Genomic DNA, 20,167 nt, shown 5'->3' with positions numbered 1-20,167 from the left:
CCTTTTAAAGTTATTATAAAAATATTAGCTATATTCCCTGTGCTGTACAATATGTCTTTGGAGCTTGTTCATTTTATATGTAGTAGTATGTATCTCTTAATCTCCTACCTCTCTCTAGCCCCTCGCCTCTTACCTCTCCCCACTGATAACCACTAGTTTGTTCTCTATGCCTGTGAGTCTGTTTATGTTTTGTTACATTAATTTGTTTATCTTTTGAGATTCCACATGTAAGTGATAACATAGAGTATTTATCTTTCTCTGTCTGACTTATTTCACTAAGCATAATATGTCCAGGTCCACCCATGTTGTTGCAAATGGCAAAACTTTTTTTTTTTTTGATGTGGACCATTTTTAAAGTCTTTATTGAATTTGTTACAATATTGCTTCTGTTTTATGTTTTGGTTTTTTGGCCGTGAGGCATGTCTTAGCTCCCTGACCAGGGATCGAACCCACCCATCTGCATTGGAAGACAAAGTCTCAAACACTGAACCACCAGGGAAGTCCCTAAAACTTCATTCTTTTTTATGGCTGAGTAATATTCCATTGTGTGTATGTATATGTGTGTGTGTATACACACATACATACACACACATATGGCACATCTTCTTTATCCACTCTTCTGTTAATGGACACTTATGTTGCTTCCATGTCTTGGCTGTTATAAGTAATGCTGCTATGAACATTGGGATGCATGTATCTTTTAAAGTTAGTGTTTTCAGTTCCTTTGGATATATACCCAGGAGTGGAACTGCTGGATCATATGGTAGTTCTATTTTTAGTTTTCTTGAGGAAACTCCATGCTGTTTTCCATAGTGACTGCACCAATTTACATTCCCACCAACAGTGTACTAGAGTTCCCTTATCTCCACATCCTCACCAGCATTTATTATTTGTAGACTTTTTGATGATAGCCATTCTGACAGGTGTGAAGTTCTATCTCATTGTTGTTCCGATTTGCGTTTCTCTGATGATTAGTGACACTGAGCATCTTTTCATGTGTCTGTTAGACATCTGTAGTCTTCTTCAGAAAAATGGATATTCAGGTCTTCTGCCCATCTTTCAATCAGGTTGTTTATTTGATATTGAGAGGAAGTTGCAAGATGGCAGAGTAGAAGGACATGAGTTCATCCCTTCTTACAAAAACACAAAAATCACAACTAACTCCTGAACAATCATTGACAAAAATCCCACTGGAACCTACCAAAAAAGATACCCTACAGCCAAACACAAAGAAGAAGCCACAGGCAGATGGTAGGAGGGGCGCAATCCCAATAAAAACAAATCCCATACCTGCCAGGTGGGTGACTCACAAACTCAAAAATAATTATACCACAGAAGTTCTCCCACAGGAGTGAAAGTACTGAGCCCCACATCAGACTTCCCAGCCTGGGGGCCTGGCAACAGGAGGAGGAGACCCCCGAGAATCTGGCTTTGAAGGCCAGCAGGGTTAGACTGCAGGAATTCCACAGGACTGGGGGAAACAGAAACTCCACTCTTGGAGGGTGCACACAAGGTCTCCTGTGCACCAAGACTGAGGGAAAAAAAGCAGTGACCTCATAGGAGACTGGGCCATACCTACCTGCTAGTATTAGAGGGTCTCCTGCAGAGGCAGGGGGAGGCTGTGGCTCACTGTGGGGACAAAGACACTGGCAGTGGCAGTTCTGGTGAGCACTCTTTGACGTGAGCCCTCCTGGAGGCTGCCAATTCCTCCCCAACACCTAGCCCCATCCAACAGCCTAAAGGATCCAGTCCTGGGAAGCCTCAGGCCAAACAACCAACAGGGTGGGAACACAGCCCCACCCATCAGCAGACAGGCTGCTTAAAGTATTCCTGAGCACAGCCCTGCCCACCAGAGGGACAAGTTCCAGCTCCACCCACCAGTGGGCAGGAACTAGTCCCTCCCACCAGGAAGCCTGCACAAGCCTCTTAGACAGCCTCATCCACCAGAGGGCAGACAGCAGAAGCAAGAAGAACTACAATCCTGCAGCTTGCAGAACAGAAACCACAGTCACAGAAGTCAGACAAAATGAGATGGCAGAGGAATATGTCCCAGATGAAGGAACAAGATAAAACCCCAGAACAACAGGTAAGTGAAGTGGAGATAGGCAATCTTCCAGAAAAAGAATTTAGAGTAATAATAGTGAAGATGATCCAAGATCTCAGAATAAAGAATGAGGGCACAGATCGAGAAGATACAAGAAATGTTTAACAAAGACCTAGAAGGCTAAAGAACAAACGGAGATGAACAATACAATAACTGAAATGAAAAATATACTAGAAGGAATCAATAGCAGAGTAACTGAGGCAGAAGAACAGATAAATGAGCTGGAAGACAGAATGGTGGAAATCACTGCCATGGAACAGAATAAAGAACAAAAATGAAGACAGTCTAAGAGACATCTGGGACAACATTAAAATATCAACATTTGCATAACAGAGGTCACAGAAGGAGAGAGAGAAAGGACCTGAGAAAATATTTGAAGAGATATTAGCTGAAAAATTCCCTAACATGGAAAAGGAAACAATCACCAAAGTCCAGGAAGCTCAGAGAGTGCCAGGCAGGATAAACCAAGGAGGAACACACCAAGACACACAGTAATCAAACTGACAAAAAATTATTTGATATTGATTTATATGAGCTGTTTATATATTTTGGATATTAACCCCTTCTCAGTCATATCATTTGCAAATATTTTTCTCCCATTCAGTAGGTTGCCTTTTCATTTTGTCAGTAGTTTGCTGTGCAAAAGCTTGTTAAGTTTATTTGGTCCCAATTGTTTATTGTTGCTTTTGTTTCCTTTGCCTTAGGACACAGATCCAAAAAAATATTGCTACAATTTATGTCAAAGAGTATCCTGCCTATGTTTTCTTCTAGGAGTTTTATGGTTTCTGGTCTTATATTTATATTTATATACATCTTTAATCCATTTTGAGTTTACTTTTTGTATATGCTGTGAGAAAATGTTCCAATTTCATTCTTTTACATGTAGCTGTCCAGTTTTCCCAGCACCACTTACTGAAAAGACTGTCTTTTCCTCATTGCATATTCTTGCCTCCTTTGTCATAGATTAATTGACCATAAGGGTATGGGTTTATTTTTGGGCTCTCTATTCTGTTCACTGATCTATGTGTCTGCTTTGTGCCAATACCATACTGTTTTGATTACTGTAGCTTTGCAGTATAGTCTGAAGTAAGGGACCATAATACCTCGGTTAATTCTTTTTTCTTAGGATTGCTTTGGCTATTCAGGGTCTTTTGTGGTCCCACATAAATTTTAGGATTATTTGTTCTAATTCTGTGAAGAATGTCATGTTTATTTTAACAGGTATTGCATTAAACCTATAGCTTGCTTTGGGTACTGTGGTAATTTTAACAATATTAATTACTCCAGTCCATGAACACTGGATATCTTTCCATTTCTTTGTATCATCTTCAATTTCCTTCATCAATGTTTTATAGTTTTCAGAGTATAGGTCTTTCACCTCCTTGCTTAAGTTTATCTCTAGGTATATTATTCTTTCTGATACAATTTTAAATGGAATTGTTCTCTGGCTTTCTCTTTCTGATAGTTCATTATTAGTGTACAGAAAAACAACAATAATAAACATGTATATTAATCATGTATCCTGCAACTTTACTGAATTCATTTATTAGTTCTAATAGTTTTTTGGTGGAGACTTGAGGGTTTTCTATATATAGTTTCATGTCATCTGCAAATAGTGACAGTTTTACTTCTTCCCTTCCATTTTGGATGCCTTTTATTTTTCTTTCTGATTGCTGTGGCTAGGACTTCCAATACTATGTTAATAGAAGTGGCAAGAGTGGGCATACTTATCTCATTCCTGATTTTACAGGATAAGCTTTTAGCTTCTTATGTTTTTATTCTTTATTAATACTTCCATTTTGTTCATACACCATTATCTTGACTTTATCCACATCTTGTTTTAGCTCTTTAAGCATCTTTAAGATAGTTGTTTGAAAGTCTTTGCCTAGTAAGTCAGCCATCTTCTCTTTTTAGGGATAGTTTCTATTGATTCATTTTTCTCCTATTTCTTTATAAGCCTTGTGATTTCTTTAAAATATGGACATTTGAATCCCATAATGTGGTAACTCTGAAGATCAGATTCTCCCTTTTCTCCAGGGTTTGCTATTTTGTTTTGTTTCACTTTTGATTGTTTTATGGTGTCTCTGTGCCAGTAATCAGCCTGAGGTGTAGATTTAAGGTCTTCCTAGGTCTCTTCTGAGTCTGTGTTTTCCTGGGCATACATGGTGACTTTCTAAATCTCCCACTATATATTGATGCTTTTGAACAAACATATATGGCCCCCAAACGGGTAAAAAGTAAAAAATGAAGGGGGACAATTTCTTCAATGCCCTGGTAGTCCTTCAGCTGTTAGGAAAGGTACTTACAACAATGGGGGAGTGGGAGTGCAACAATGGCTTCCTGCCTCTGCACCTGTGCCTCTGCAATCAGAAGCAGCAATCAGCATCAGAGCATAAATACCTGCTATGGTGGACAGGGCCCACACTGGCTCCTGCAAGCAGCATGCAAGTTGCTCCAAGAATTTGTGCGCAGCTGTCTGCCATGGGGCTAGGGGTGACAGATGGAGAGCCACTACTGAACTAAGAGCTAAAATTGACTTATAATAACCATGATTTGCTGTATAACCCATCCTCTGGAAGTTTCAAGCTTTCAATACACTCCAGAGTTCCAAAATAGGTTCATCAAACAAATTCTGCCAGTACATCTTTAATCTCAGCTAATGACTTTACTTCTTATTTCACTAACAAAATATTCAATGTATTTAATCAAAAGAATAATTCTATATTCTTCCACCACTGTATCTGCTTATGCAGTAGCATCTGTCCCTAGGTATTTTGTCTTCTCCTCTGTTACTATAGATGAGCCCTACCACTGGCATACTGTGTTCCATCCCCTCTCTTCTCTCAGACATTGCCCCAGAATCCAGGAGTTCTTCCCTTTTTCTCCTCCATCATCACTTTTTTCCCTCATACTGGAACTTTCCAATTAGCATAAAAAATATTGTATTTTAATTTATCACTTAAAGGAAGAGAACCCTCCCCTTGACCCCACACTCTCCTCCATGCATTAACCTTTATTTTTTCCTTTGTTTCAAAGAAAAACTCTTTAAAAGATTTTATGTACTCACTGTCTATAATTTCATGGTCACCTTCTCCCACAAACCCTCTCCAATTAGAATTTAACTCCTTCCATTCTACCAAAACTATTGTTATCATCAAAGACCTTCACACTGCCTAACTCAATGGCCAATTATCCACCATTTTTTAACTGACCAACCAGCTACATCTAATACGGTTGATCATATTCTCCTCCTGCATCCATCTTCATCCCTCCCTCCCTTCCCTCCTTCTTTCCTTCCTTCCTTCCTTCCTTCCTTCCTCCCTTCCTTTCTCCCTTCCTTCCTTCCCATCTCTATCTCTCTCTCTCTCCTCATCCCTTCTTCCCCCCTTCCCTCCCTCTCATCCTCTCTCCTTCCCCTTAGGACTCCTTCTCAGCCTCCTTTGCTATTTTCTCCTTATTTCCTCTTCCTCTAAATTTTGGTTCAGTCTTGTATCTTTTATCTCTGTTTTAATTCCCTTCACAAGCTACTCATGTCTCATGGCTTTTACCATTATCTATGTGTTTATGGTTCCAAGTTTGTATCCCCATCTTAGACCTCTCCTGTGAGCTCCTAACTTATATAACCAATTGCCTCCACACCTCTCCACTTGGAGCTTACAGCAGTCTGTGTCCAACCAGAAGAGAGAAACCATGTAGCAGGTTAAATGGGGAAGTTTAAAATAAAAATTATGACCTATTATAAAAGAGCAACTTGACACACATGGTACCATAGGGCATAGGGAGGGAACCCAAGGAAAGGCAAACTTAGAAGAGGTTCAGACCTTGTTGGAGAAGGTGTAGCTCAGCCTACCAGACAGTAGAGAAAGCCAGAACGAGTCTGGAGTTGCTGGACAAGTAACAGGCTACTCTTTGAGGTGCAGGTGGGAACAAGTAATCAGCACCAACTGACGTGCAGAGGGAGTCAGGGTGTGGGAAGATGAAGAAGGCCCTCAGAGAGTGTGGGGGCTCTGGTTTTCACTTCAAGAGGGCTGCAAAATAGTTCTTGCCAGGCTGAGGCTCCAAAGTCATATAGCGGTCAAATCCTGGTCCCAGGGCTGAAGCAACTCCACTGGATGTCCTCACACCCATACTGCCAATGCCCAGTCTCCACCAGAAACGCCAGGAGGAAATGCCTCTTCCTCCTGCAGCGTCCCACCAGTGCCCTCTACTAAGAAAGCTTAACACTGTGCTTACTTTAAAGGAGAAATGCTTAGAAAAATGTTGTTGTTTATCACAGAGTATATATTGGAACTGAGAAGCAAACCAAAGCAAATGTCTAGCCAGCATTTTAACTTGACATGTCCAAACTCCTGATTTTGACCCAAACCTTCTTTACTTTCAGTCTTCCCGATCTCAGTAAATGGCAACTCCATTCTTCCAGTTCATCAGCCCAAAACCTTTGTACCCATACTGACTCTGGTCTTTTGCTCTCATGCCACACTCATTATATTAACAAACGATGTTGCCTCTATCTTCAGATTAAATCTGAAATCAATCTACTTCTTATCAAATTTATAACTACCATCGTGGTCCAAGTCACCATCATGTCTCACCCTGACAATTACAACAGCATTCTGACTGGTCCCCCTGCTTCCACCTGGTCAATTAGTGGGTCTGTTCTCTAACACAGCAAGAAGAAGTGATCCTGATGAAACTAAAATATAAATCATATCATGTCACTTTTCTGCTTAATGTCCCTCCCTGCCCTCAGGCTAAACTGAAAATCTTTATAGTAGCCTATAAAGCCTACTCAATATGTTAACCCACCCACAATCTCTCTCACATTCTGCTTACCCCTGCACTCATTCACCCACATTCACTTCTTTGCTTTTTCTCAAACACACACATCAGGTTCATTCCTACCTTAGGGACTTCGATGCTTCTTTTCTCTGCTTGGAACACTTTGCTTCAGATATCTGTCACTTACTCCTTGATGTTTGCTCTTCAGTTTTCTACTCAAATGTCACCTTCTTGGCAAGATATTTTGTAGCCACACTATCTAAAATGCAACCAGATCTTAGAACAATTCCTGACACAAGGTAGGCGCCCAATAAATACTGGCTGAATAAATATATAATAAATCTTGCCATGAGGTGACCTTATGAATGAATCCATATATGAGAAAAAGATTCTATGATCCGAGGTACTTGATAACACCATAGAGCCACCACACCAACACTGGATTGCCTACCTCCAGACTTCTTTTCAGTGAGAGAAAAAAACGTTCTTATTTAATACACTGCTACTCAGGAGTTTTACATCTGGTAGTTGACTAATCCTGTTTTACTTCTATGCATCTGGTAGTTGACTAATCCTGATGTCCCTTCCTATAGCTCACTAGTTTCCAGTCCTAAATTTATGTTAGAATCACCTGAAAAACTTTCAATAACTACTAATTCTTGGGCCTCACCTCCAGGGCTACTGATTTAACTGACTTGCTAGAGCCAGATATTATTACTTAGAAGCCTCCTAGCACTTCAACCATGCAGCCAGAATTGAGAACTGCTGTAAGTTTTTTGTTAAATGTTTTTGTATCATTTTTCCAAATAAATAGGTATCATTTTTTGGTCTCAGTTTTTATCCAATGACTCTTACATCTGTATTCCTTGGATTATACCAAAGAAGTAGAATAATAAAAAGTAATAATAGAAACAAACTCTATTTGCCTATTATTTGTAACTTACAGTGTTTTCATATAACAACCAACTCTATTAAGAAAGTTTTGATTGCTTTTCCACTTTGCAGGTGATGAGACCTCCCACTAAGATGATAGACCATCCTTGGTTAGGTCTCTGGTCAAAATGACTCACTGTAGCAAGAGCATAAGCTGCCCCAATTTGACAAGCACAAAATTTGAAACATGTATTTTCCATTCCTGCTGACCCACACATGCCTTAAAGCTATTTTAAACAATGACTAATTGACTAGGAAAGAACTAACCTTACTTGCTTAATTCCAGATACCAACCTCAAGGACATGCTCCAGGAAACTGGCAATAACTTAGACTATTAGCCAGACTTGAAGCAAACTCCCAGTTCCTGAACGATACAGATAAAGGTCTGACACACACTCTTAAGTTGCTTTTACAGGAACAGCCCCCACCAGATAAAAACTGCTGACCACAAGCATATAAACCCCAGACCGGTTGAAACCAGAAAATTGGTGATACTCACAACTTGACCTTGATGCCAACCTATCTGAGAATTATGCACAAGCTGCTCACACACCCTACAGCCACCTACCTCACACAACCGTTAAAACATTTGTCTCCCAACCGTCAACTTGGAGATGGTCTTAGGACATTAGTCTACCGTCTTCGCAGATTGCCCGCCTCCTGAATAAAGCAACATTTCCTTTTCCACCAACACATATGTCTCGAGTACTGGCCTTTTGAGCGGTGAGGAGCCGAACTTGGATTTGGTACCAGCCTTGTTCGGTTACATCACCACTATGCTCAGTTCTTTGCTCTGTCCTAAGCACTAAAATAAGCTGGCACAGTCCAGCTCTTCCTCCACAGGGGCCAGAGACTAGAACGGAGCTTTGTCCTGTAGCGATTAGAGAAAAAAAATGAGTCCTAAATCAATCTCTTGCAGACCCTGATTCTCAGGATTTCCAACAAAGTAACCCAAAACCTAAAGAGCATAAGAAACAACCAAACCAACTGAGCAAGGAGGATGGGTCCAAAAGCCAAGGAATAAGACTTCAAAATACTTCAAAAGAAAAGAGATCACACCATTACTGAGCTAGGACAGGGGATATTTTTACTACAGAAACAAATCTAGGCTCATGAAATGAAAATTAAGACTATAGACTCACGGTATTCCATTGTATTTAATCTATAACCTAGACAGTAGAGAGACACATATCTATAGTCTAGAATAAAAATGGAGATAATTCCAAAGGCTTCACCTCAGCAATGGTTCCTAGCCAGCCAGCTTTGGCATTTCTAACTGCTACCCATGTTAAATGATAAGACAGAGCCTTCAAGAACCAAGGACAAAATGGGGAAGGCTATCATAAGCAAAAATCCTCGCCCTGGCCCAACTGGAGGATCAATTATGCTATGATTTCCAGGCTTAATAATTATTGTATTATTTTTATTATTGAGAAGCAGCATAGCACAGTGCTTATAAATGTTACAAAAATGTTTTATGCTTTAGCTTCCTCATTAATAAAATGGGAATAACGGTATCTCTTACATTAGTCTACTGTAGGGATTAAATAGGTTATCACATATAGTGTTTAGAAATTGCCTAATCCCATATAAGCAATTATGCAGGGAACATTTACTATTATTATTTATATTACTAGTAACATTATCATTATTAGTAACATCATCATACAGAGAAATTTATTTCACACAATTTCACAGTCATTTGGACAAAAGATACTTGTAATGAGCTGAACTGTATGTCTCTACTCCCCTGCCAAAATTCATACGCTGAAGTCTTAACCTCTAGTACCTCAGAATGTGACTGCATTTAGAGATAGGGCATTTAAAGAGGTAATTAAGGTAAAATGAGGTTATATGGATGGACCCTAATCCAATATGTCTAATGTCCTTGCAAGAAGAAGAGATTAGGACACAGACATACACAGAGAGAAGACCATGTGAAGACATAGGAAAAAGACAGCTATTTATAAGCTAGGGAGAGAGGCTTCAAGAAAAACCCACCCAGCTGTCACCTTGATCTCAGACTTCTAGCTTCCAGAACTGTGATAAAATAAATTTCTGTTACTTAAGGAGCCCAGTCTGTGGTACTTTGCTACGGCAGCCCTAGCAAACTAACACAACAGTGAATTTCTTGATTTCCTATAAATGTCCCTAATGTTGATTTCTTGCCCACCCCTTGCCAAGACAATGTAAATCTCAGCAATTCCTGGGAATCCTCCCAACATTAGGAGGATGTGTGAAGGACTTAGTACAGTGACAAGGAGTAACCTCTCTGGATACTACCTAGACATATTCCACATGGTCCCTCTGGGTCCAGCCTTCTTCCCACCTGCTGCTTCTGTCTACCACAATGGGGAGGTAGGAACATGTGCAAGCCTAGTATCTGTACAACATTCCTCCCAGAGGTCTTGCTTCCTTACCCACAGCACTGACAGTGAACAGGGTGTCTCATGTGACCCTTGAGTTATCCTTATAATAATCCCCACCTTGCACCACTATAAGTAGTATATTCATTTCAGTAGGAGGAAAATTAATCATTTTCCCTTCATCTCTCTCATGAGGCATTCTCTCTCCTCTCCTTCAAGAGCATCTACCATAATCTCATCAAAAGACCTAGATTGTTAGAAAACAAAAATCTGGGTGAAAGTGAAACTTCAGTTTTATCATACCCAACTTTTCCTTGAGAGAAGAAAGCACAGAGCCTGGCTAGCTACTTGAATGAGGATATAATTGGAAAACTAGAGAAAAACACATTAGGTTAACATCTTAAAAGATAGCCTGGCGAACCTTCAACATAGCAGAGGAGTAAGACGTGGTGATCACCTTCTCCTCACAAATGCATCAGAAATACATCTACATGTGAAACAACTACAGAACACCTACTGAATGCTGGCAGAAGACCTCAGGCTTCCAAAAAACCATGTGGCTAACAGGGTCTTGGTGCTCCAGCCAGGTGTCAGGCCTGTGCCTCTGAGGTGGGAGAGGCGAGTTCAGGATATTGGCCCAACAGAGACATCCCAGCTCCACATAATATCAAAGCGTGAAAGCTCTCCGAGAGATCTCCATCTCAACGCTAAGACTCAGCTCCACTCAACGACCAGCAAGCTACAGGGCTGGACACCATATGCCAAACAACTAGAAAGACAAGAACAAACCCCACCCATTAGCAGAGAGGCTGCCTAAAATCATAATAAGGTCACAGACACCGCAAAACACACAACCGGACGAGGTCCTACACAACACAAAGGCAAGATCCAGGCTCATCCACAAGAACAGAGGCACCAGTCCCCTCCAACAGGAAGCCTACACAACTCACTGAACCAACCTTACCCAGTGGGGGCAGACACCAAAAACAACGGGAACCACGAGCCTGCAGCCGGCAAAAAGGCGACCCCAAACACAGTAAGTTAAGTAAAATGAGAAGACCGAGAAACAAACAGCAGATGAAGGAGCAAGGGAAAAAAGTCCAACAGACCAAACAAAAGAAGAGGAAATAGGCAGTCTACCTGAAAAAGAATTCAGAGTAATGATAGTAAAGATGATCCAAAATCTTTGAAATAGAATGAAGAGAATACAAAAAACGTTTTACAAGGACCTAGAAGAACTAAAGGGCAAACAGACAATGATGAACAATACAATAAATGAAATATAAAATTCTCTAGAAAGATTCAATAGCAGAATAACAGAGGCAGAAGAACAGACAAGTGACCTGGAAGATAAAATAGTGGAAATAACTACCGTAGAGCAGAATAAAAAAAAAAGAATGAAAAGAATTGAGGACAGTCTCAGATACCTCTGTGACAACAATAAATGAACAAACATTCGAATTATAGGGGTCCCAAAAGAAGAAGAGAAAGAAAAAAAGGGACTGAGAAAATAGGTTAAAAGATTATAGTTGAAAACGTCCCTAATATGGGAAAAGAAATAGTCAATCAAGTCCACGAATCACATAGAGTCCCATACAGGGTAAATCCAAGGAGAAACATGCCAAGACAAATATTAATCAAACTATCAAAAATTAAAAACAAAGAAAAAATATTCAAAGCAGAAAGGTAAAATCAACAAATAACATACAAGGGAATCCCCATAATGTTAACAGCTAACCTTTCAGCACAAACTCTGCAAGCCAGAAGGGAGTGGCAGGACATATTTAAAGTGATGAAAGGGAAGTCTACAAACAAGATTACTCTACCCAGCAAGGATCTCATTGAGATAATTCAGCACCACCAAACCAGCTTTACAACAAATGCTACAGGAACTTCTCTAGGTAGGAAACACAAGAGAAGGAAAAGACCTACAATAACACACACAGGTCAATTAAGAAAATGGTAATAGGAATATACATATCGATAACTACCTTAAATGTAAATGGATTAAATGCTCGAACCAAAAGACACAGACTGGCTGAATGGATACAAAAACAAGACATGTATATATGCTGTCTACAAGAGACCCACTTCAGACCTAGGGATACATACAGATTGAAAGTGAGGGGACAGAAAAAGATATTCCATGCAAATGGAAATCAAAAGAAAGCTGGAGTAGCAATTCTCATATCTGACACAATAGACTTTAAAACACAGACTATTACAAGAGAAAAAGAAGGACACTACGTAATGATCAAGGGATCAACCCAAGAAGAAGACATAAGAATTTTAAATATTTATGCACCCAACACAGGAGCACCTCAATATATAAGGCAAATACTAACAGCCATAAAAGAAGAAATCGACAGTAACACAATCATACAAGGGGACTTTAACATCCAACTTTCACCAATGGACAGATCATCCAAAATGAAAATAAATAAGGAAACACAAGCTTTAAATGATACGTTAAACAAGATGGATTTAATTAATATTTATAGGACATTCCATCCAAAAACAACAGAACACACATTCTTCTCAAGAGCTCATGGAACATTCTCCAGGATAGATCATATCTTGGGTAACAAATCAAGCCTACCTAAATTTAAGGAAATTGAAATCGTATCAAGTACCTTTTCTGACCGCAGTGCTGTAAGACTAGATATCAATTACAGGAAAAAAATCTGTAAAAAATACAAACACATGGAGGCTAAACAATACACTACTTAATAACCAACAAATCACTGAAGAAATCAAAGAGGAAATCAAAAAATATCTAAAAACAAATGACAATGAAAACACGACAACCCAAAACCTATGAGATAAAGCAAAAATAGTTCTTAGAGGGAAGTTTATAGCAGCACAATCCTACCTGAAGAAAGAAGAAACACCTCAAATAAAAAACCTAACCTGACACCTAAAGACATTACAGAAAGAAGAACAAGAAAATGCCAAAGATACCAGAAGAAAAGCAATAATAAATATCATATTAGAAATAAATGAAAAAGAAGTGAAGGAAACGACAGCAAGGATCAATAAAGCTCAAAGCTGGTTCTTGAGTAGATAAACAAAATTGATAAACCATTAGCGAGACTCACCAAGAAAAAAAGGGAGAAGACTCAAATCAATAGAATTAGAAATGAAAAAGAAGTAACAACTGACACTGCAGTATCATGAGAGATTACTACAAGCAACTCTATGCCAATAAAATGGACAACCTGGAAGAAATGGACAAATTCTTAGAAATGCACAAACTTCCGAGACTGAACCAGGAAGAAAGAGAAAATATAAACAGACTAATCACAAGTAATGAAATTGAAACTGTGATTAAAAATCTTCCAACAAACAATAGCCCCAGACCAGATGGCCTCACAGGGGAATTCTATCAAACATTTAGAGAAGAGCTAACACCTACCTTCTCAAACTGTTCCAAAATACAGCAGAGGGAGAAACACTCCCAAACTCATTCCACAAGGCCACCATCACCCTGATACCAAAACCAGACAAAGATGTCACAATGAAAGAAAACTACAGGCCAAAATCACTGATGAACATAGATGCAAAAATCCTCAACAAAATACTAGCAAACAGAATCCAACAGCACATTAAAAGGATCATCATACACCATGATCAAGTGGGGTTCATTCCAGGAATGCAAGGACTCTTCAATATACGCAAATCAATCAATGTGATACACCATATTAACAAACTGAAGGAGAAAAACCATATGATCATCTCAATATATGCAGAGAAAGCTTTCGACAAAATTCAACACCCATATATGATAAAAACCCTCCAAAAAGTAGGCATAGAGGGAACTTTCCTCAACATAGTAAAAGCCATATATGACAAATCCACAGGCAACATTGTCCTCAATGGTAAAAACCCGAAACCATTTCCATTAAGATCAGGAACAAGACAAGGTTGTCCACTCTCACCACTATTATTCGACATAGTTTTGGAGTTTTTAGCCACAGCAATCAGAGAAGAAAAAGAAATATAAGGAACCCAAATAGGAAAAGAAGAAGTAAAGCTGTCACTGTTTTAAGATGACATGATACTGTAAACAGAATCCTAAATATGCTACCAGAAAACTACTAAAGCTAGTCAGTGAATTTGGTAAAGTAGCAGGATACAAAATTAATGCACAGAAATCACTTGCATTCCTGTACACTAATGATGAAAAATCTGAAAGTGAAATTAAGAAAACACTCTCATTTACCACTGCAACAATAAGAATAAAATATTTAGGAATAAACCTACCTAAGGAGACAAAAGACCTGTATGCAGAAAATTAGAAGACACTGATGAAAGAAATTAAAGATGATACAAATAGATGGAGATATACCATGTTCTTAGATTGGAAGAATCAACATTGTGAAAATGACTATACTTCCCAAAGCAGTCTACAGATTCAATGAAATCCCTATCAAGCTACCACTGGCATTTTTCACAGAACTAGAACAAAAAATTTCACAATTTGTATGGAAACACAATAGACCCTGAATAGCCAAAGCAATGTTGAGAAAGAAAACAGAAGGGAGGAATCAGGCGCCCTGACTTCAGACTATACTGCAAAGCTACAGTAATCAAGACAGTATGGTACTGGCACAAAAACAGAAATATAGATGAATGGAACAGGATAGAAAGCCCAGAGATAAACCCATGCACATATGGTCACCTTATCTTTGATAAAGGAGGCAAGAATATACAGGGGAGAAAAGACAGCCTCTTCAATAAGTGGTGCTGGGAAAGCTGGACAGCTACATGTAAAAGAATGAAATTAGAACACTCCCTAACACCATACACAAAAATAAACTCAAAATAGATTAAAGACTTAAATGTAAGGCCAGACACTATCAAACTCTTAGGGGAAAACATAGGCAGAACACTCCATGACATACATCACAGCAAGATCCTTTTTGACCCACCTCCTAGAGAAATGGAAATAAAAACAAAAATAAAAGTGGGACCTAATGAAACTTAAAAGCTTTTGCACAGCAAAGGAAACTATAAACAAGACGAAAAGACAACCCTCAGAATGGGAGAAAATATGAAGCAACAGACAAAGGATTAATTTGCAAAATATACAAGCAGCTCATGCAGCTCAATAACAAAAAAAAAAAACAACCCAATCCAAAAATGGGCAGACTTAAATAGACATTTCTCCAAAGAAGATATACAGATTGCTTGCAAACACATGAAAGAATGGTCAACATCATTAATCATTAGAGAAATTCAAATCAAAACTACAATGAGATATCATTTCACACCAGTCAGAATGTTCATCATAAAAAAATCTACAAACAATAAATGCTGGAGAAGGTGTGGAGAAAATGGAACCCTCTTGCACTGTTGTCGGGAATGTAAATTGATACAGCCACTATGGAGAACAGTATGGAGGTTCCTTAAAAAACTAATAATAGAACTACCATTCAGCCCAGCAATTCCACTACTGGGCGTATACCCTGAGAAAACTCCATAATTCAAAAAGAGTCATGTACCAAAATGTTCTCTGCAGTTCTATTTACAATAGCCAGGACATGGAGGCAACCTAAGTGTCCATCGACAGATGAATGGATAAAGAAGATGTGGCACATATATACAATGGAATATTACTCAGCCATAAAAAGAACGAAATTGAGTTATTTGTAATGAGGTGGATGGACCTAGAGTCTGTCATACAGAGTGAAGTAAGTCAGAAAGAGAAAAACAAATACTGTATGCTAACACATATATATGGAATCTAAAAAAGAAAAAAAATTGTCATGAAGAACCTAGGGGCAAGATAGGAATAAAGACACAGACCTATTAGAGAATGGACTTGAGGATACGGGGAGGGGGAAGGGTAAGCTGGGACAAAGTGAGAGAGTGACATGGACATATATACACTACCAAACGTAAAACAGATAGCTAGTGGGAAGCAGTCGCATAGCACAGGGAGAGCGGCTTGGTGCTTTGAGACCACCTAGAGAGGTGGGATAGGGAGGGTGGGAGGGAGCAAGACGCAAGAGGGAAGATATATGGGGACATATGTATAACTGATTCACTTTGTTATAAAGCAGAAACTAACACACCATTGTAAAGTAATTATACTCCAATAAAGATATTTTTAAAAAATGCTTTATCCATCAGAAATCAAAAAAAAAATCATCATAAGGCAATGATGAAAGAAATTAAAGATGATACAAACAGATGGATAGATATACCATGTTCTTGGATTGGAAGTATCAACATTGTGAAAACAACTATACTTCCCAAAGCAATCTACGGATTCAATGCAATCCCTATCAAACTACCAATGTCATTTTTCACAGAACCAGCACAAAAAATTTCATAATTTGTACGGAAACATAAAAGACCCTGAATAGCCAAAGCATTATTGAGAAAGAAAAATGGAACTAGAGGAATCAGGCTCCTGGACTTCAGACTATACTACAAAGCTATAATAATCAAGACAGTATGGTACTGGCACAAAAACAGAAATATAGATCAAATGAACAGGATGGAAAGCCCAGAGATAAACCCATGCACATATGATCACCTTATCTTTGATAAAGGAAGCAAGAATATACAGTGGAGAAATGACAGCCTCTTCAATAAGTGGTGCTGGGAAAACTGGACAGCTATATATAAAAGAATGAAATTAGAACACTCCCTAACACCATACACAAAAATAAACTCAACGAAAAAGAAAAAAAAAGTTAGCCTGAAACATTTCCAATAGTTTTTGTACAGACTCTTAAATCGATAAATTTCGTGATTTTTTAATTCAAAAAATGTGGGTGAGCTTCTTTTATTCGTCTTCTTTTCTCCCATCAGCTTATTTACTGTTCTACTTCATTTGTGAAAAGTGACCAATTACTCCAGAAAAAATGTGAGTTGTTTTTACTGACTGGTCTGCCTCTCCTCTGACCTCTATTCTTTTGGCCTAAGAGATAAAAAATGTATCAGGCTGTGTTTTTAGTTGCAAGCAAGAGAAACTAACCATGACAGATTAAATGGGAAGGAAAAGAATTTATTTAAAAGGCTATTGGGTAGCGCTCTGAGTCACCAGGAGATCTGGACCGTGTCGCTTATAACTGCACATCTTGAAACACCACCACAAATTAGGCTGCAAAACTGGGCTTATGAAGACATAACTTCTGTCTCTGGAAGGACTAGAATACTGAATGTCCTCAATACTACTGTCACTGATGTGCCAGGAGTACAATTTTGCTAAACCGACTTCCTTTATAAGGAATTATCCACTTTGCATATTTCTCGGTGTCACTAGGTCTACATTCAAAACCTGGTGTGTGTACATCCAGTTGAGAAAGCTTTATTTGCCTAAGCCCTAGTTTCAAATGAGGCTGAGAAACTATCTTAGTTTCTACAGTTTAAAATTGGCTCTGTCTCCCATTAAGACTCATTTCACATAGGAAGGGAATTCAAATGCTAAGCTGCTGAAAAGACTAAAAAATTTCCACAACAGACCAATAGTAAGCTGAAAGAAAGAAAAGAAAATATATAGCAATTCAGGATGTTGTTTGGAGTGCTTTTGTCTGCAAGTAATTAAAATATCTGACTAGGAGTAATTTAAACAATAAAGGGTGTTTTATCACATTATACAAAATCTGAAAGTAAGAATTTTCTTGTCTTAACTCAGTAGCTCAGCAATGTCAAAATTAAGTTAAAAATTATCTTGGGGGCTTCCCTGGTGGTGCAGTGGTTGAGAGTCTGCCTGCCGATTCAGGGGACATGGGTTCGTGGCCCAGTCCAGGAAGATCCCACATGCCACGAAGCGGCTAGGCCCGTGAGCCATGGCCACTAAGCCTGCATGTCCGGAGCCTGTGCTCCGCAACAGGATAGGCCACAACAGTGAGAGGCCCACGTACCGGAAAAAAAAAAAAAAAAAAATTATCTTGGCCTTTCCCTCCTAAGTCCAATACAACATTGTTTTTTAGCTTCAAAGCAGAAAAAGGAAAGAAAGAAGAAAAGTACCAACAACAGACTTCGATGTATGTCTCATAGGCAAGAATCATTGGCAACCAGTCCATAGAAAAACATAGCATTAAAGCCACAAGCTAGAGTAGTATTTTCCTCATATGTAAGGCAATGCGACCCTACAGAGTTCCTTTAAAAAATCCCAATTAAAACTGATTTCTAAGAAATTTGTTCCTGTTTTGTTGACAAAATTGTATGCTTCCCAACTGTGAGTGATCACTTTTTTGAGTTACAATCTTAACATTTTCAAGATTTTAACCATTAATTGTGTCTGGGCATATATGCAACAGAGAATATAAGTAAATGTACAATAGGTTATAGAACTTAAAATGATAGATATTAAGGAGAGTCACCTGGTTTGTAACTACCTTCCATATTAAGAGATGCATCTGTAAATTTATTGACAACCTCGTGTGTTGTTTTATTTTTCTCTCCAGTCACATATAGTTCATAGCCATTGCCAAGAACAATCCCATTTATCTTAACAATTACTGAAAGTGTTTATATTTACATGACTTTCTAATGTTTTCTTTGGTTCTACAACTCTTTGAAAACTCACTTTAAGTGGTCTTGTTTGGTAACATCTAAAATGCCATTTCTAAGGTCCCAGTGTCTTTCCCAATCATTTGTATAATTGCCTCTACTGATGCCTAATTTAATACTGGCATTCTGGATACACCCTTTTCCCATCTCTCTGCTACTCTTTATTTTAAATAGAAGACCAGACATATGGTAATAAACATAAGGTCACATCACATGTCTCCAGGTGAATGGGATATCAAAATTAAGTAGGCACAACAGTGAAAAGACTCCTGTAAAAACACTCAAGATACTCTGGGTTGGAGTCCAGGCTGTGCTTTTTTTTTTATTATTCAGGTGACTTTAACATGTCACTCAATCTCTTGAGGACCAATTTCATCAAATGTACCTTACTTCATATATTTTTGTTAAGAATCTTGGGAAGATTTTAGATACAGAATACTTTTAAGTCTATAAAATTGTTTTTAAAGAAAAAGTAATGCATATTATGTATTATTATTCCCAGTGTTCTTGAACCCTCCTAGAAAGTATCCAACAAATATTGTTTACCCCTACCTCCATGTTTCCTTCTCCACCTCTTCCTCACCTCACATCCCCTCTAACTGCCTCCATCTTGACTACAATGTTCTTACAAAACGAAGTGGATAGAAAATGTAAACAAAAGAAGGTTTATGTTAGATTCTGCTCACGGTAAACTATAGAGATCAACCTTATTCTTATTCTCTTTGTCCTGACCCTGAGTAGTGAGTTCTGGTCTCTATATTAGCTGTCAAGGGCGGTTATTTATTTCACACTATGGAAGTCTCTGGCCCAGAAGGGTTGATTTCTCGAACCTGTCCAGTCTTATGAGCCTCAGATACTGATCTGTACCTTTGTTACCTACTCTAAACCTGCCTAATGAGGTAACTCTGTGAAACATCAGGACTCTTGGTATTTGGCCTTAGCCTAGCCTATTAATTCATCCTGCTGTATCTCCTACTTCCTCCAGGAGGGGATGGTAAAATTTTTAAAGTGAGTTTTATGAGCAACCTATGGCCAGATTAAAACACTGCTTTCACGTATTTATGACTGATGTTCCAAGAAGTTGAAACTATTGATGGGTAGGAAATCCCATGTGCTAGACCCTTGCCATGTACACCCACTTACTCATGGGAGACTGAGCTTGACAGTTAATCCAAAAGGGGCCAAAACCTACAAGAAAGTATAAATTTTGCTTGTTTTCTCATTCAACTTTACTTGTTTACTCTCCTTCTTTAAGGCGTCTTTTAAGAGGATTGCTTTCTTGACTAGGGGACCCCTACTGACAATTTTGGTTCATCTTTGATTTTTAACATTACTTGATATATGCATGAAGCAAAGTGCCTAGTTTTATGTTTCCTATACCTCTGCATATTTTTGCCTTCCAGTGTTCATACTTCGGTAAATTTGGATTCCACTGTTTTTCTAAATAAAGACTAC

The 20,167-nt window shown here is 38.6% G+C and overlaps 1 long non-coding RNA gene across 1 annotated transcript; it reads right to left on the bottom strand.

The window, feature by feature from the left end:
• Positions 1–362: 362 nt before the first annotated feature.
• Positions 363–18,885, bottom strand: LOC113619563 (uncharacterized). The gene is made up of 3 exons (XR_003432436.1): positions 18,871–18,885; positions 17,080–17,083; positions 363–504 (listed from the first exon to the last, which is right to left on the bottom strand). It is a non-coding gene; the product is annotated as an uncharacterized LOC113619563 (long non-coding RNA).
• Positions 18,886–20,167: the final 1,282 nt, after the last annotated feature.

The sequence above is a fragment of the Aethalodelphis obliquidens genome, unplaced genomic scaffold (assembly GCF_003676395.1).
Source record: "Aethalodelphis obliquidens isolate GAN/ISIS:26980383/991018 unplaced genomic scaffold, ASM367639v1 scaffold1, whole genome shotgun sequence".
NCBI classification, from domain to species: Eukaryota; Metazoa; Chordata; class Mammalia; order Artiodactyla; family Delphinidae; genus Aethalodelphis; species Aethalodelphis obliquidens.
This window is presented reverse-complemented; position numbering and strand designations above follow the sequence as displayed.